Consider the following 18452-nt stretch of genomic DNA (forward strand, 5'->3'; position numbering starts at 1 on the left):
AGGGCCAGTCGCTGCCTCTCAGCCTAACCTACCTCACATAATTCTAGGGAGGGAAAAGAACTGTGGACCCTACACTTGGAGTCCTTGGAGTAAATGGTGGGATATATAAATCTAATAATAATAAAATAACAAAATATGCAGGAGAATATAAAAGACAGCTGTATCAAGCCAAAGGTCCATCTAGTCCCAGATTCTATTCTCACAACGCCCAACCAAGAGCCAATGGGACGCCTGCAAGCAGAAAATGAGCACAACAGTTGGCATTCAAAGCTAGGGGAGGTAGTTGGCATTCAAAGCTAGTTGGCATTCAAAGCTAGGGGAGGTAGACCACACCCATTGTTTATAGTGCCCACTGACAGCCTTCTCCAAAAATCAGCCCAATCCTCTTTTACAGTGGTACCTCGGTTTAAGTACACAATTGGTTCCGGAAGTCCGTACTTAACCTGAAGCATACTTAACCTGAAGTGAACTTTCCCATGGAAAGTAATGGAAAGTGGATTGATCCATTCCAGACGAGTCCGCAGAGTACTTAAACTGAAAGTACTCACAACTGAAGCGTACTTAAACTGAGGTATGACTGTAAAGTCATCCAAGTTGGTGGTCATCATTTACTGGGACACGGGGGACCCTGTGGTCCAAACCAATGAGCCTCTTGGGTTTGCCAATCGGAAAGTCGGTGGTTCAAATCCCGCGACGGGGTGAGCTCCCGTTGCTCTGTCCCAGCTCCTGCAGTTCAAAAGCATGGCAGTGCAAGTAGATAAATAGGTACCACTGTAGCAGGGAGGTAAATGGCGTTTCCGTGCGCTCTGGGTTTCCGTCACAGTGCTCCGTTGCGCCAGAAGCGGTTTAGTCATGCTGGCCACATGACCCAGAAAGCTGTCTGCGGACAAATGCCGGCTCCCTCGGCCTGAAAGCAAGATGAGCGCCACAGCCCCATAGTTGCCTTTGACAGGACTTAACTGTCCTAGGGTCCTTTCCCTTTTAACCTTTAGCATCATTGCATCCTGCAGGAGTGAATTCCATGGTTTACTTTTGCACAATTAAACAGTACTTTTCCTTTCACCTGAATGTACATTGTTCTGGATTATCAGCACACAGCAGCTCTGTAATTTGGGGGTGCTAGAGATAGCCTAATTGAAAGCAAAACACCCAAGTCTAACTTCCAGCCCTTTTGCTAAAGGCTCTGAAAAACACGGCACATTATGAACAGCTTGCCCTATAAACATCATCTCTCTTGGATGAACTTTCAACTCCTTTGGCACACTAACTGAGGCAGCACACACACACATGCACGCACACACACACACACATGCCAGGGACTGCTGCAAAAGTCAAGCAGAGCTGGGCCCTGTTTAAACCAGTTTTGCCATTGCACATATAAACTGCACCTTTATTTCTGCCGGGCAGCCTTCCAACAAAGCGTGACCTAAACCTGATGTTGGACAGTCAAATGGCAGCACCTGGGGGGAAAAGGAAGGAATTGCTCTGCCCTTGCCACACCTGCCTGGTTATAGACAAAGAAGTGACAGAGGGAAAAGGTTTGCAGAATTTCGATCCTTCTTTCAGTGTGGCTGACAATCAAGAAATCACCATAGGTTTTCAAAACGAGGGCGCCGTTTCCTCAATTGTCCCTTATCTTTGCAAAACAAGGTTGTGCATGCATGCCGCCTTCATTTCTATTCAACCCTGGTGGAGTGTGTCTTCATGGCGCGCCGTGGGGCAGAGGGCAACATGAGGAGGAAGCACAACAGGGCAGACATGTGCCCTTCCAATCAGTTTGATCGAACCGTTTGGAAGGCCACATGCCTGCTGCCTCCTCCTAACACCCCGCCAGCCCCATGCTGCTTTGCAAGGCTAGGTTATGGGATCGGACTCACAAAACAGCGCAGGGCTAGCAGGGTGCAGCGTGAGGAGCAAAATGCACCCTCAGAAAACTGTGCCCAGGACAACAGCCCCCCCCCCGCCCTGCCCACGCTACACCTCTGCTTGAAGGGCCATTGCTCAGTGGTAGAACACCAGCTTTAAATGCATGGGTTCAAATCCAGGCATCTCCAGGTGGGGCTTGGAGAGATCCCTGTTTAGAAAGTGACTGATAAGTAGCACCTTAGAGACCAACTAATTACTGGTAGGTAGCCGTGTTGGTCTGGGTCGAAGTAAAATAAAAAAATTCCTTCAGTAGCACCTTAAAGACCAACTAAGTTTTTATTTTGGTATGAGCTTTCGTGTGCATGCACACTTCTTCAGATACAGTGAAATAGAAGTCCCCAGGCATTTATCACTCAGAAGGGTGGTGGAAGTGGGTGATTGACTGACTGATAGCTGTTGATGACCGAAAACGACTGCAAATAGTTTTGCATGAAAAAGCAAGGGATAAGATGGTGTCAGTAATACTGAGCTAGATGGGCAACCATTTGACTCTGTAGAAGGCAAGTTCCTATATTTTAATGACTAGGGCTGGGCGATATCTGGTTTTCAACATCGCAATATATCACCAGCTAAACATTGCAATATACCGATATATCACAATATCTGAAATAAGGATGGACAATAAGGATGGACCACAGAGCCTAGAGTTTGCTGATCAGAAGGTCGGTGGTTCAAATCCCTACGACGGGGTGAGCTCCCGTTGCTCGGTCCCAGCTCCTGCCAACCTAGCAGTTCGAAAGCACGTCAAAGTGCAAGTAGATAAATAGGTACCGCTCCGGCAGGAAGGTAAACGGCGTTTCCATGTGCTGCTCTGGTTCACCAGAAGCGGCTTTGTCATGACCTGGAAGCTATACGCCGGCTCCCTCGGCCAATAACGTGAGATGAGCACCACAACCCCAGAGTCGGTCACGACTGGACCTAATGGTCAGGGGTCCCTTTACCTTTTATGTAAAGGCATTGGCTGGCCTCACGGTTTTGCCCACATTGTGATTTTTTTTCATAACACACACACACCCTCATGATATATCGCCAAGTGACGAATTATGAAACTGATATCACACTATGGACTTCAAAGCAGTTTTGGAGGATATATCAATATATCACCCAGCCCTATCAATGACCTCCAGGAAACTGTCACCTTTTTTATTCTGCTATTCTTGGTTGTCTTTGTTTATATTTTACGTTTTAACTACTGTGAGGTTTTAGCTGCCTAACAGCACCTTAGGGGCAAAACAAACAAACAGACAAAAAAAACACTCCTAAGTTACATGTCAATAAGGACAAGGCCACAAACCACTGGCCGTCCTGTTCTTGGAAAATGTACCTTTTCAAATTGCCTTTATAAATGTGCACAGTCCCTGCAGGGATTTTATCGAAACAATCAGAACTTCTCAGAGCCAGTCAAGATCCCTCTTGATTATGCCCTATTGTACGCGGAGGGCAGAGTGAACTTTTGCACCACAAAGTAACGCCGGTTTGCTTTGTGGGCACCGACTGGGTTGAAATAAATAAATGAATCTGGCGCTTACCACTTCGGACCCAAAACACAATTAAACAAGATGGCGCTATAATGCCGCCTCAAGCAAAATAGCTCCATTGTTGCACCACAAGCCAGCACAACTGTGGGACAAAAGAACTGTTAATATAGATACACAATTAGCATTTCTGTGGAAGGAAAGCAAGACCTTCACACACCTGGCTGCACACTCCAGCAATGTTGATAGTCAATGTGTGTGGGGGTGGGAATGAGGGGACACACGGAGAGAAGAGGCTGGCCAAGTTTCTGTGTTTCGGACCATTTACAAGAAAAAAAGGGGGCAAGGCTGTTTTCTACCCTGTTTTCTACAGAGCTATTTTTCAGTTCAGGGGTGGGGAATCCACAAAGACAAGATAGGCTTGTGCAACATGCGAACCCACACACCTGAACCTGGTCATAGGTCCCCAACCCTCCCATTTTTGCCTGTCCACCAAGAACCTGCCTAGTCACAGAATATGCCCTATCCAGCAGCAGTCAACATGGCGGCAGCCCCTTCCCCATCTTCCCTAGGGCTGCTTAAGACTTGGGTGCAGTGTTAGAAACTCAGATATATAAGCTAGGCGCCAAATGGCTCCTAAACCAGGGTTACAGTCGCCAAAACAGAATGCCTAGTTGCCATTTGGGGGGCCAGGTGTCTCAAAAGCCATATTTTTCAATGCAACTTTTCGGTTCCTGAAATTTGTTCCGATTGTGCAAATAAAATATCACAGGTAGATTCTTCAGGGTGTGTTGATAATGTGAGGAAAACAGTCAAGATCGAAGGATCTCCAGGCATGCACCTCCAGATGGTGGAGATATCAGGCACCACCCTGGCGCCCGGGCATCTTCACTTGGTCACAAGTGGCTGACACCTGGTGAATTTCAAACACTGCTTGGGTGCCCTGAAGGACTGCAGAGGCCAGGGATGCCCAGCTCACAGAGGTTGGGAGCCACCATCCCCTGAAAAGACTGTCGCTCTGTACTGCATACCATTCAATTTTATTTTATTTTTAAGTGCTTTCTAATTGTAAACCACTACGGGTGCCTCAGCAGAAAGGCAGCATACAAATGCATTAATAAATACATAGTTTAATGATGTAATTAATTAATCAATTAATAATTTAGTTAATTAATCAATTAATAATTTAGTTAATAAATACTTAGTGGTCAGGCAGATGTGATGAAAACAAGTTTCCCTGGGCTGTCAGACATCAGGGTTTTTGTTTTTAAATGTGCAAAGTTGGGGGGCAGTGCTGGGAGAGAACCACACTTAAAATTCAGCACATCTAAACACATTTCTCAGCTTAAGATTTCTTTTCCAGTAACAGAAATGACTTCATGGCCCTCTTATGTAAAAGAATCCCGCTCCTCGTTCCCCCCTTTCCCACCCAAAAAAATAAAAGCCAGCTTTCTTCATTTCAGCAGCCTGAGGGGAGGACAGGGACATTTTGTTATTGCTAATGTTAACACTGTTGGGAGTCAGGAAACCTCGTGAATCTGCTGCAAGTCACCCAGAGATGTGTGCTAGACACTTCCTGTCCTTACAAGGTGGCAGTAGGATCTGGCAGCCCCGTTTAGTAATTAAAGTCGCGCCCTAAACAAGTCAGTGTCAAACAAGCCTCAGGAAGGCAGAAGGTTTGGAAGCCTGCCTTAGGTCACATCTGTTACATAAATTTAAAGCACTCTGATACCACTTTAACCATTGAGGAGAATGCTGGAAACTGTAGTTTAAGGATAGGCCTACTGGATATTCCAGCTTGGTGAGGTCAGAACCCTTAACAGACTACGATCTTTTGGATAAAGGGACCCAGGTGGCGCTGTGGGTTAAACCACAGAGTCTAGGGCTTGCTGATCAGAAGGTGGGCGGTTCGAATCCCTGCAACGGGGTGAGCTCCTGTTGTTCGGTCCCAGCTCCTGCCCACCTAGCAGTTCGAAAGCACATCAAAGTGCAAGTAGATAAATAGGTACCACTCCGGCAGGAAGGTAAACGGCGTTTCCGTGCGCTGCTCTGGTTCGCCAGAAGCAGCTTTGTCATGCTGGCCACATAACCCGGAAGCTGTCTGCAGACAAACGCCAGCTCCCTTGGCCTATAGAGCGAGATGAGCACCGCAACCCCAGAGTCGGACACGACTGGACCTGATGGTCAGGGGCCCCTTTACCTTTTTTATGTCTAGTTAGAGCACTTTATGGTGTAGATCAGGCATCCCCAAACTTCGGCCCTCCAGATGTTTTGGACTACAATTCCCATCTTCCCCGACCACTGGTTCTCTTAGCTAGGGATCATGGGAGTTGTAGGCCAAAACATCTGGAGGGCCGCAGTTTGGGGATGCCTGCTGTAGATGCAACTTACGTCTCTCATTTAAACCTGTGAACTCAGAAAAAAAGATTGCGTCACATAAGAATGCCTAAAATTTTGCACTTATTGCTTTGTACAACCGGTGCTCAACATACATCTCCAAAAGGGCATTAAAAGATGTTCATTTCTGAGAGGACAAAGCTGACAGAAGCCTGCAATTAGTACATGAAAAGTTGGAAAGAGCTCTCTTCCCAAATACTCCCAGTCTGTAATGGACAGAAGCTGTAGACCTTCTACAGTGTGCTATTCTTGCCTCTTGCCTCTAGAGTAGCAAGTCCTGTGATCGCAAGTGTTTTCGTGTGCATCACATGCAGCGTGACGACATATTTTTATGTATACAGGAAGATATGGGAAGTCCCAAAGTTCCTTGATAAGAGTGTGCACTTTGCACAAAGACGGTCCTAGGTTCAAGCCCTTTTATCTCCAGTACAAGGGTCACATCTAGCAGTGAAGGGAAAGACCTCTTGTGTAGTACTTTACATTTCAAGGAGAAATGTAAAGTACTACACTTGGGCAAAAAAAATGAAAGGCACAAATACAGGATGGGAGACACCTGGCTTGAGAGCAGTACATGTGAAAAGGATCTAGGAGTCTTAGTAGACCACAGACTTGACATGAGTCAACAGTGTGATGCAGCAGCGAAAAAAGCCAATGCAATTCTGGGCTGCATCAATAGGAGTATAGCATCTAGATCAAGGGAAGTAATAGTACCACTGTATTCTGCTCTGGTCAGACCTCACCTGGAGTACTGTGTCCAGTTCAAGAAGGATACTGACAAGCTGGAACGTGTCCAGAAGAGGGCAACCAAAATGGTCAAAGGGCTGGAAACGATACCTTATGAGGAACGGCTTAGGGAGCTGGGTATGTTGCTCTGGGAGATGTTAGGGCTGAAGAGCAGCTGGGTATAAATTATTTAAATAAATAAAATACTAATATGGAAGGGTAGGGAAAGAGATAAAAGAGAACGCTAAATCACCTTCCATGCAAAACAAGAGCACAGCATTGTTTCAAATAAAAAGATGGATATTTAGATCAGCTTTATGCTATATACCAGGCATGTCTAACAGGTAGATCGTGATCTACCGGTAGATCACTGGATATCTGTGGTAGATTACTGGTAGATTATTGGCTCCCCCCAAAGAAGCTGAACTGTGGCTCCCCTTAAAAAAAGCTCATTTTACCTCCTCCCTGAAAAAACTCAACAACTTTGACCCAACTCCCCCAAAATGGGCCTTTCTCCTTCCTAAAAAAGTTCCTGAACCCCCCAAAAGGGGGTAGATCACTGCCAGTTTTTAACTCTGTGAGTAGATCGCAGTCTCTTGGGAGTTGGCCACCCCTGCTACCGTGTTTCTCCAAAAATAAGACACCGTCTTATATTTATTTGGGGTGCCTTTTTTTTTTTAATTACCAGTAAGTACCGTATGGTTCTGGGCGCCTGCCTCCTCCTGCCATGGCTGGCGTTGCTGCTGCTGGGTCCTGCTGGCTCGGGGCACGTGGCGCTGCCGTGCACCAACCCGGCAGGCCTCCTCCTCCTCCTGCCAGCTCCCGGAGGCTCGGGACGCTCCGCTGCTGGGCGCTGACCAGGCAGGTGTCCTCCTCCTCCTGCCGGCTCCCGGAGGCTCAGAGCGCTCCACGTGGTGCTGACCTGGCAAGCATCCTCCTCTTCCTGCTGCGGTTCGGCGCCTGGAACTGGCTGATGCTGCTGAAGCGCCCAGCAGCGCGTGCCATGTGGAGCCCCGAACCAGCGGGACCCAGCTGAAGCATCAACAAAGCGCCCAGCAGCGCCGCGCAGAGCGCCCTGAGCCGCAGGAGGAGGATGATTCAAAGTGCTACAGAGCACTGCTGGGTCCCGCTGGCTCGGGGTGCTCAGCATGACGCTGCTTGGCGCTTTGTTGGCGTTTCAGTGGGACGCGCTGCTGAACCCCGCTGGCTCAGGGCTCCACGCGACGCGTGCTGCTGAACCCCGCTGGCTCGGGGCTCCACTCAGCGCGAGCTGCTGGATGTTTTGGCAGGGCTGCAGCAGTGGCAGCATCTGGTTCCGGGCCCCAACCCAACAGGCCTCTTCCTCTTCCTTGGCGCCCTCCAGAACTGTGCCTAGCACTACGGCTTATTTTCGGGGTATGTTTTTTATTTGGTCAATGCATGAAAATCCTGCCATGGCTTATTTTATAGGTACGTCTTATTTTATGAAAAACACAGTATATACAAATGAAATAAAGCTCGAGCTGTCTCCAGCAGAGAACACGTTTACTGCGTGCTTCCCAACAAAAAATGCCTTCAGTTACCAGAATCTAACATGGGCTATCCCCATGAGAACAATGCCATAACCTGTCAGAAAGTCAAAGGAACAACAAACAAAATGGTCTACCTTTTAACAGCACCAGAAATCTGCAGTGGATCCAGATTCTTGTGCCCTCGGTCTTCCTTCTCAGTAAATGTACACCTTGCTTTTTTTCCAGCGGTTTAATAGTTAAAAATTTGCGTACTATGATTTCTCAATATAGTTTCTACAGAGAGCGAATCAGTAAAAAGGGTCTGATCATTTGGTGACGGCAGCTCCCTTATTTCAAACCATTACTGTAAATTACTCTTTCCAAGAAAGCGTTTATGACAGGGCACCAGGAATGTGTATCTCTGAAATTGCCCCATGGATCTGCTTATTTCCAGCAATTAACAGCTGCTAATCTGTAAATGACTCCTGTGCAGTCAAGGACGAAGTGAAGCAAAGCTGGGACAAGGCAAGGTGCAGCTCAGAAGAAGGAGGCCTTCTGGCCACTTGACTACCAAGTCTGGCAGACCCAGGAGTTTCTACGGGGGATAAGGAATGTCCCCTGACCTACTCTGGCCTTCCAGTGCTTGGTTCCTCCTCCAGTTCCCTCTTTTTGCCAGAACTGGGTGGTGATGCACAAGCCGGATCCTTAGGTTAATGACTTTGGTTGCCAGTTCAACACCAGTGTTGGCCACAAACCCAACTAATAAAGATGCTTAATTTCTTGCATCTTACACCTTGACTGCTTGCTCCTCGCCTTGCTTGCCTTGGATATTAACACAGTCATAGATTCTTCAGCAATGGGGAACATGATCTTTGCCAGGCATCCCCAAACTTCGGCCCTCCAGATGTTTTGTCCTACAACTCCCATGATCCCTAGCTAACAGGACCAGTGGTCGGGGAAGATGGGAATTGTAGTCCAAAACATCTGGAGGGCCGAAGTTTGGGGATGCCTGATCTTTGCTATTTTCCACCAACTGAACACCATGAAAATGCGGCACCAAGAATTGCAGCTTCGACTTCCCTCACCCCCAACTACTGAGTGCACTTATTGCGTAGAAAAAATGCCAAATGCTGTTCTCATCAGGCCTGCCTACCCAGCCCTGACGTAAAAGCACAGGCGGGGAGTGTTGGTTTTTAGCTGAGAGACGAGCAGCACATCCTTTTCCTACAACACGGAAATGTAGGCTTTGATTTCAGAAGGGACCAGAGGGTTCCTTTAAGTTTTGCTGCGTGCAGGCAGAAGAGTAGCAGGGGTCAAAGGGAGCTTGTCTGCTCAGGTCTAAGACTTGGGTTTCTGCAAATAAGGATGTTGGGAAAGGGCCATAGCTCAGTGGTAGAGCATTTTTTTGCATGCAGAAGGTCCCAGAGAAGCACAGGTTCATAGAATTGTAGAGATGGAATGGACCATGTGTGCAATGCAGGGATCTTTTGCCCAACGTGAGGCCTTTCCTTACCTAATCATTTTAGCTTTTTATGTGATATTTGGGCACATATTTCGAAAGCCACTTCTGGAAATCTAATGGAATCTAGCCGAGCCTTTAGCACTCATTTCTGCACTAACCTCTTTCCATTAAATAACCCATTTGCAACCCAATCAACTTGGAAAACCGTCTTGTCATTTCCCCACGGTTTTCATGATCCCACTTCTGCCACTCATTGGTTGAAATCTGGGGCGGTATTCTTGCATACAGTTCTTCCCCACCATTTAAAAATTCAATGCAACATGGCAGCGTGTCAACCCAAAAGCCACTTTCCTGTACCGCAACAGGTAAAGGTAAAGGGACCACTGACCATTAGGTCCTGTTGTGACCGACTCTGGGGTTGTGGCACTCATCTCGCATTATTGGCCGAGGGAGCCGGCGTATAGCTTCCAGGTCATGTGGCCAGCATGACAAAGCCGCTTCTGGCAAACCAGAGCACCACATGGAAACGCCGTTTACCTTCCCGCTATAGCGGTCCCTATTTATCTACTTGCACTTTGATGTGCTTTCGAACTGCTAGGTTGGCAGGAGCTGGGACTGAGCAACGGGAGCTCACCCCGTCACAGGGATTCGAACCGCCGACCTTCTGATCAGCAAGCCCTAGGCTCAGTGGTTTAGCCCACAGCGCCACCGGTAAGTAAGGCAACTTCTTCTGTTCCTAGATAAGGCACACTCCCATTGTTACAACAATGCTATTCTATGTGCTGGCATGAGTGAGTCACAAGGCCAGGAACCAGGATAGAAGAGGCAGTTGATAGGACTTGAGCTAGCAGCAAAAATAGCATTACCATCTAGCTGCATAGGCCACGATTTCTGAGTCATCGTCGTAGAAACACTTAAGCTTTCATGAACACCGCTCAAAGAAAACTTTGCTCTCTTGCAGCCCACAACAACTCTCACTAACTGCAAAGGTAATTTTCTGCCTTAAAAACAATAATAATACTGAAATCTCTTCCATGCTGATGAGCACTGCTCATCACCCTGACATTCTCACCCACTACTGATGTGGCCAGCCTCCGCCATAAATATTATTCCTCATTTTCTGTGCCTGCCATCAGTTTTCATTCTCCCACCATTCCCACTCCACGCAGCGCTGTGAAGTCCTGTAACACAGCACATACCGTGTTTCTCCTAAAATAAGACACGTCTTATATTTATTTTTCCTCTAAAAAAACACATCACGGCTTATTTTTTTAAAAAAAGACATCCCCCGAAAATAAGCCGTGATGTGTTTTTTTAGAGGAAAAATAAATACCGTGTTTCTCATATTATAAGGCATGTCTTATATTTCTTTTTTCCTCAAAAAAACACACTATGGCTTATTTTCAAGGGATGTCTTATTTTTTTCCTCCTCCTCCTGCCGCAGCCAGCATTGCTGCTGCGCCTATCACTATGTCTTATTTTCGGGGTATGGCTTATATTCCTTGAATGCTTAAAAATCCTGCTATGGCTTATTTTATGGGTATGTCTTAAAATATGAGAAACAGGGTATAAGACGTGGGGTGCCGTTTTTGTGCGGCGTGTGCGCTCTCTTCAGCAGCAGCTCCGAGCTGCTGGGAGTCCCCTGCCTGCGCGGCCACCCCGCCAGTGCTCGAGAAGCCGTGAGCGCTCAGGAAGCTGTGCTTGGAGTCCGCCCCTACATCGCCTGGGCGGGCGCTTCCCCGCCGATCAGCTGGAGAGCGGCGGTGTGTGCGGTGTGTGCGGCTTCAGCAACGAAGCTGCCTTTTCTCTGACCTCCTAGGGGGCTTTCTGCGGAGCTTCTTCTCGGTTGGAGACACCTGGGGGCTAACTCCAGCAACGGCTGCGTTGGAGCGCTTGCGCTCCCCCTTTCATTTGAGGCTCCTTTCTTGCAGCTCCTCGTGGCGTCGGACGGCATCGGGGCCAGAACGATCAGCCACCGCTTACTTGTTTTTTGCGCGCGTGCCCGATTCTTCCGCAGGGGAGTTCCCGGGTCTCCTGCTACGGCCTCACAGCAGGGTTGAGGCGGCTATTCCCTCCTGCCCAGGAGGGTCCCACGAACGTCAGGGTCGGGTAGGTACCGGTACCCCCAACACGTCTTATTTTGGGGGGATGTCTTTTTTTGGCTTTAAAAGATCGTGCCATGGCTTATTTTAGAGGCACGTCTTATTTTAGGAGAAACACGGTATCATGCTGGTTAAAAAGAAAAAAGTAAGGAAAGCTGTGCAAGTCAAAATGCAGCCACCCCCTGTTCCGTTCCAAATCTAATACAGTGGTACCTCGGTTTAAGTACACAATTGGTTCCGGAAGTCCATACTTAACCTGAAGCGTACTTAACCTGAAGCGAACTTTCCCATGGAAAGTGGATTAATCCCCAGACGGGTCCGCAGAGTACTTAAAGTACTCAAACCGAGGTATGACTGTACAGTAGTCGTAAGGGAACATTGTCTGACCAGAAAGAGAAAAATCAGATGCAAAATAGAGTCCTTTGCGAACATAACCATACTAAACCTTCTATTTTAAGCAGGCATTTCGAAGAAGTTTTATTTGTTTTTCTGCGATTAATGTTAATTTGATTTTATCCACTGTGTGCTTTTTGCAATCTTTGCACTTAGAAACTCCCGTGATTAAGCCAGTGGTTTTCAACCAGGGTGCCTTAAATGATGGTCTGGGGGTGCCACGGGCAACACAGGCCCCCGTCCCTCTTTCCTTCCCTCCCTCCTCTGATGCCCTCTCACATCTCTGTCTCCCAAAGGGTTGCCTGGCTGTTTGTTGCAGCAGCAGCCAGGGCCGGTGCTAGGGCTTTTTATGCCCTAGGCAAAATCGCCTTCTGGTGCCCCCCCGGCGCATGCGTCATGCCCCACGCACAACGCTGCTGACGCCCCTGCGTCCCCTCCAGAGGCGGGAGGAGTGCAAGCCAAAAGGAGAGCTCAGCGCCCTGCTGCCTATGGAGGGGACACTGGGAGCTCCTCAGGGGCTGCAGCGAGCAAGTGGGGGCGGCAGCAACAGCGCCCATAGCTGAAGGTTGCAGCTACGGGCGCTGCCGCCGCCGCCCACTCGCTGCAGCCACTGAGGCGCTCACAGCGTCCCCTCCATAGGCAGGAGGAGCGCGAGCCAAAAGGAGAGCTCAGTGCCCTCCCGCCAGGTGCCTAAGGAGCTGGCTAGGGGGTGCTGGTTGCCAGAAACTGAGTCAGCCTCAAAAAGGGGTGAGGGGCTGCCAGCTCTGCAGGCAAGGGGTGACATAACTGGGCTTCTTAGGCTTGGAGTGTGTTCCCCTCCCCCACAGGGGAGCCGCAGAAAGAATGTAGTTGGTCAAGGGAGCCATGCACTCCAAAAAGATTGAAAACTTCTGGATTAAGCAGTATTAAAGAGCAGCTATAACCAATAATCTGCAATGGTGCAGCTAGGGTTCTGTAGCCCAGAGCCACCCCACATTCCAATGACTATGGAAGGAGCAGAATAGTGAGGAGCTATTTAAGCACATGCATGCCTACAGATGCTCATTTCATTATTTTGGACTTCAGAATTTAATTGACACACCGCCACAATAGTGCCCTAATGCATACGAAACAACAGCACTTGCACCTGGTCGCCAGGAGACCAGTATTAGTATTCTGTTGCCTAAATTTGTGCTTGGGGCAAATTAAACGAAACTCTGTATGGCCAGTTTGCACTTTGCAATTTTAGATACCTACTTAAGGTGGACACCCAAAAGGATGAAAAGCAACAAGCATATAGACCTGCAAACATGTATGTCAATTATATTTGCTTCTCAGGGGAAGGGCTGTAATCCAGCGGCAGAAAAATCCAAAATTTAAACTCCGGCAGTTCCAGGTAAGGCCAGGAATGTCCCCTGCCTGAAACGCCAGAGACAGCTGCCAGTCATTTTAGACAATAATAGCTTGATACAAGAAAGCTAAGTATGTCAGAAAGTTCTGCGTTTTTGAAAGTGCAGACTCTTCCTTGCCGGTACACGGTGTGAAATGGCCCTTTAATCTAAAGGAGTTTGCACAACAAGACCCTGCAACATTTCTATTCTTACACTTGGCAAAGGCAGCCTAACATTTTTAAAGAGAAAGGAAGGAAGGTTGGAAGCCACCCTGGTTATATAAGCCCTCAAAACCATTCTGAGCAAATGTCCTAGTTTTTACAACATACAGTATATAAAACCATCCTCAGAACGACAACGCGATCTTACTAGAGCAATTCAGAACTGGGAACATTTCCTCTTGGTGAACACACTCACCTATGAACCATTACTTCTTCACCTGCAAAGTTTTGAGCAGCTCCCCCACCCCGCAGCAAACACACCTGCCAGTTGGCAAACAAGTAAGTTTCGGGTCGGAAAAGCCAGGCAGGATTATGCCAGCAAAAGTGCATTAATGGTTTTGAAACTGCTCGTCTCTATATTGGCATGGGACTGAAGTTTCTCCCCCTATCAGCAAGCCTCTCTCTCCGCACCAAAAAAATAAAAAAAAATGAACAGAGCTTCTCTTCGCCCTCTTTGCTTACCCTTCCCAAGCGTCGACCCGCATCCAGCACCAGCCAGCGACGCGCGGAGAACTGAAGGGTGCCCTCGGAGTGCCGAGAGTCGCCACTCCCAAATCAACTTGAGGGCTGGGAGTTGAGCAACAGAAACCACTCCTACCCCTGAGCTGGGTGTGCCACCTCTCCAGCAACACTCGAAAATCCTGGAACCTGCCCTGACATAGAATGAGGCCAGGTGCTTGAACAGAGAGCTACTGTGCTGCGGAATGAGAGCGTGCCCGATATTGAACACAGTACAAAAGTAGGCAATGCAATACCTGCTCTTGAAAAGTCACGTGTGTGGTTTTTTCCCCAGCGCCCTCCACTCCCCAAAACTCTCCTGTGCCTTTAGTAGCAACCTAACATAGGAAACTGGAAAGAGTCAGACCGATGGTCCATCTAAGCTCAGTATTGTCCAGCTGCAGCTCTCCAGGGTTTCAAACAGGAGATGCAGGGGATGGAACCAGGGACCTTTTGCAGATACTCTATCGCTGAGTTAGTAATCCACAATTTAACCGCCTGAAACTTTTCCCCATCCCTTCATTCTCCAGCCCCATTGTTCAGTCCAGACAGTGAGATCCAGTTCTGAGGGCCCTCTGGAAATTTCACTCACTGCGAGAAGTGATGTTACTTGGAAACAGGCAGAGAGTCTTCTCAGTAATGGTGCCCGCCCTCTGGAACGCCCTCACATCAGATGTCAAGGAGATAAACAACTATCTCACTTTTGGAAGACATCTGAAGGCAGCCCTGTTTAGGGAATTTTTAAATATGTTGGGTGTCTCATTGTGTTTTTCTGTTTTGCTGGAAGCCACCCAGAATGTCTAGGGCGACCCAGTCAGATGGGCAGGGTCCAAATAATAAAATCATCCTCATGCCAGGAAAACATGTCACCTGCTTAATTTGTCTATGTCAGGCTATTACGCAAAGAAGCCAGGACAATACAAGAAAAGGCATTCTAAACCATGTTTTCTCTTTTCTTTCTGTCTTCTGCCTTACAAGCAGCCTGCTTATTCTGTTCAGTGAGAGAAGCAGATCTGAAAAACTGGGGACTTTTGCATTTTCAGAAAGAGAGCCGTTGTTGCTGCTGAACTCTGGGGTGCTGATTTTGGAAATGTTGAAACTGGTGTTCTCCGCTAAGGGCAAAACAGATTTATGGTTGATGGAATGTGTTGACTATTAGCAACTGTAGATTCTTGGGTTCCATTATCTTGGGCAGCTATTCCTCCCTCCATTCCTCTCCTTTACAGTGGTACCTCTGTTTAAGAACAGTCCTGTTTAAGAACAAATCGGTTTACAAACTCTGCAAAACCCGAAGTAGTGTCCCGGTTTGTGAACTTTACCTCGGTCTAAGAACGGAATCCGAACGGTGGAAGGGCACCGGAGGCGGGAGGCCTCATTAGGGAAAGTGCACCTCGGTTTAAGAACGGTTTTGGTTTAAGAACGGACTTCTGGAACGGATTAAGTTCGTAAACCAAGGTACCGCTGTATTTTGCTTGGAGAATTTGCTCACCATTTTCTTTGGTTCAATGAAGATACTGCTTTACCACCACTACTGCCTATGTCTTTTGTATACAGTGGTACCTTGAGTTACAAACACCTTGGGTAACAAACACTACGGGTTGCAGACTCCGCTAACCCGGAAGTAGTACTTCGGGTTCAGAACTTTGCCCCAGGATGAGAACGGAAATCGCGTGCTGGTGGCAGGGAGGCCCATTAGCTAAAGTGGTACCTTAGGTTAAGAACGGTTTCTGGTTAAGAACGGACGTCCGGAACGAATTAAGTTCATAACCAGAGGTACCACTGTGTTTCGGGAAACATTAATGTTGCTCTTTTGTACTCTCATGCCTGCGTCAGACTTGCAGGATGGATTCCAGACGCCCAGCATTAATATCCAACCAGCCCTGAGCATTCTTATGCAAAGGCACAGATGTATTTAACCGCGGTCTGGCCAATTATTAATCAGATATTCATGCAAACAGCCTTAACAAACCAAGGCGGGAATTGCTGCTTGTGGGCTCTAAGCCCAAAATTCTGTTTCCGTAACTCGGCTTTGCTCTGAATAGAAATAATTCATGCCAGTTTGGCGTTTTCTATGGGACTACAAGATGCAAATTGGGTTAAAACTCCTAAAGGTGACAGAGACACATTTGCAAACAATTACTTGCACGGAAGGCTGGATTGCAGTTTGCCCATGAATGGAGGCAAATTCAATACAGTGGTACCTCGGAACTCAAACAGCTCCGTTCTTGGAATGCAAGAACTCGGAAGTAAGTGCTCTGGTTTTCAAAAGTTCCACAGAACACAAGGCTTCTGCTGTGCTAAAACCTAGCTGTCGGCCAATCGGAAGCCACGCCTCAGAACTCAAACGTTTTGGAAGTCGAACGGTCTTCTGGAACGGATTACGTTCGAGTTCTGAGGTACCACTGTACTTCTATGTAGATAAAGAGGCAGAGATAGCCAATCTCTGCTCTCTTAAGCTATCACAGTTTTTGGTTGCAACCTCCCTTGCCTAATACAGTCAAACCTTGGTTGTCAAATGTAATCTGTTCCGCAAGACTGTTTGACAACCGAGGTGCGGCTTCCAATTGGTTGCAAGAGCTTTTTGCACGCAAGCAGAAGCCACTTTGGACGTTTGAGTTCAGAGGAATGTTTGAAAACTGGAGCATTTACTTCCGGGTTTGGGGCGTTTGGGAGCTGAAACATTCAGAAACAGAGCTGTTCAAGAACCGAGGTCTGACTGTAAACAGAGCTGCTGCTAAGGGATAGCCCAGGAGCCCTGAACTATAGAACTTTTGTGTTGGGTCCCAGATTTCACCTCTCTTCCCCCACTTTCTTTTAAACCTTTTTAAAAATAATTATCTGCTTACAGGGTTGCTGAGCAAATTGCAAAGAGCATAGCGGTGAGATCCCAGCCAACCCGCAACTTAAATTGCTCAGGCACGTAAAATCAGCACACACACAGCACATGCACATTTTATGTAAATTCACACTGTGGGTCTGTGCCTTGGTTTTTAAAGTGCTTAGTAATGCCCTCACGTTATAAGGCTACTGCCACTCTAAGGTTGCAGGGAAGCTGCACAAGCAACATGCAACGGCAGGCACAGAGAGGGAATCTGCCTCTGTTCTGGTCTTCGAGCCAGCCTTTCCGAAAACGGTTGAGGAAGCGGACAAAAACACAACCATAGCAAGAACTAAAACCATGTCTCCATATGGTTCAATATCCTCAGCCTGCAGTTAACCGTAGCTAAAAAAAAAACGCTTTTCGGAAGTAAGTGCAGAAGGACCCCATAATCTATACTTTCCACCCATCGCAGCTCCAATCCAGCTTTGCCAATTCTTCTATCCTACTTAACAGGCAGTAAAGGGCAATCTGAAGAAATGAAATACCCATGGCCTAGGACTAGGTGCAAGCTGGAGAGTGGGACAAAACAGACGAAGGTCATGCAACACAGCTCAGTCACTAGAGTGTGAGACTCTTAATCCCAGGGTTGTGGATTCGAGTCCCACGCTTTGCAGGGGCTTGGACTAGATTGCTCCCCGTGGTCCCTTCCAGCTCTACATTTCTATGATTCTAAGTAACTGCATACCCTCCAAGTGTCCCGTTTTAAGCAAGACAACTTCTGATCTCACAGCGTAGGACCAAAAGATGGGTGGTTGTTTTTTGTATTATTATTATTATTATTATTATTATTATTATTATTATTATTTTCTTTTCCGCTTGGAATTATCCGGCATGGTTTCAAGACGACAGAGGAAAAGCCAGATTGCAGATTGCTCAGAGGCTTGGTGAGGGCAGCAAGCCAGGCAGAGTGGTACTGTTGCAGCTTTTCATTGGCCCGTGTACTGCCAGCTTAGCATAATGAAACCACCCCTCATAATACTGGCGGGAGAATGGAAGAAAAAAACCCAGATGCTGATCAGCAGTTGCCAGCTGAAACAGTTGTCAAAGCACACACACAAGCAACCGTTCCTGACCAAGAGAAGTGAGAACTTGGTAATTTATCAGAATTGCCCGCAGAAGCTTACCTTCTTCCAGATGTTGCTAATTACTCCCCACAGGGGCTATGGGCAACTCTCGTTTTATTCTGCTAAAATCACATATTTGTCTTTTGGGATCTGTGAGCATGGGGGGGAGGGGAATGTTCCTCAAATGCAGAAATAGTTATGGCTTTTCTAGTAAAAGGAGCAAACTCTCCTTTGAGGTCCATCTAAGTACCATGCAGAAGCCTAGTCCAATGGGCAAACCATTCCCTTAAAAACAGTATCGCTCAGAATTTTGGCACAGCGCAGTTGAATATGATCCCTTCATTTCTTCCGTAGAAACAACTGAAGTCTTTGGTGCATACCGGTACCAATATGCTCTTAATCTTTTTTTATTTATTTTATTTCAATCCTCTCAGCTATGCTATGTAAACA

General features: G+C 47.4%; 1 protein-coding gene across 3 annotated transcripts in view; it reads right to left on the reverse strand.

The window, feature by feature from the left end:
• The window catches only part of NEDD4L (NEDD4 like E3 ubiquitin protein ligase), a 259415-nt gene that overhangs the window by 178328 nt on the left and 62635 nt on the right, over positions 1–18452 (reverse strand). Inside the window, exon 1 of one of the 3 annotated variants that reach the window (XM_060280348.1) lies at positions 14022–14108. The exons of the other annotated variants lie outside the window; for them this stretch is intronic. The gene's annotated coding sequence lies outside the window, so the exon portion shown is untranslated. Of the gene's footprint in view, positions 1–14021; positions 14109–18452 lie in introns of those variants that run through there. 3 annotated transcript variants of the gene reach the window in all.

This window comes from Zootoca vivipara, chromosome 11 (genome assembly GCF_963506605.1).
Source record: "Zootoca vivipara chromosome 11, rZooViv1.1, whole genome shotgun sequence".
NCBI classification, from domain to species: Eukaryota; Metazoa; Chordata; class Lepidosauria; order Squamata; family Lacertidae; genus Zootoca; species Zootoca vivipara.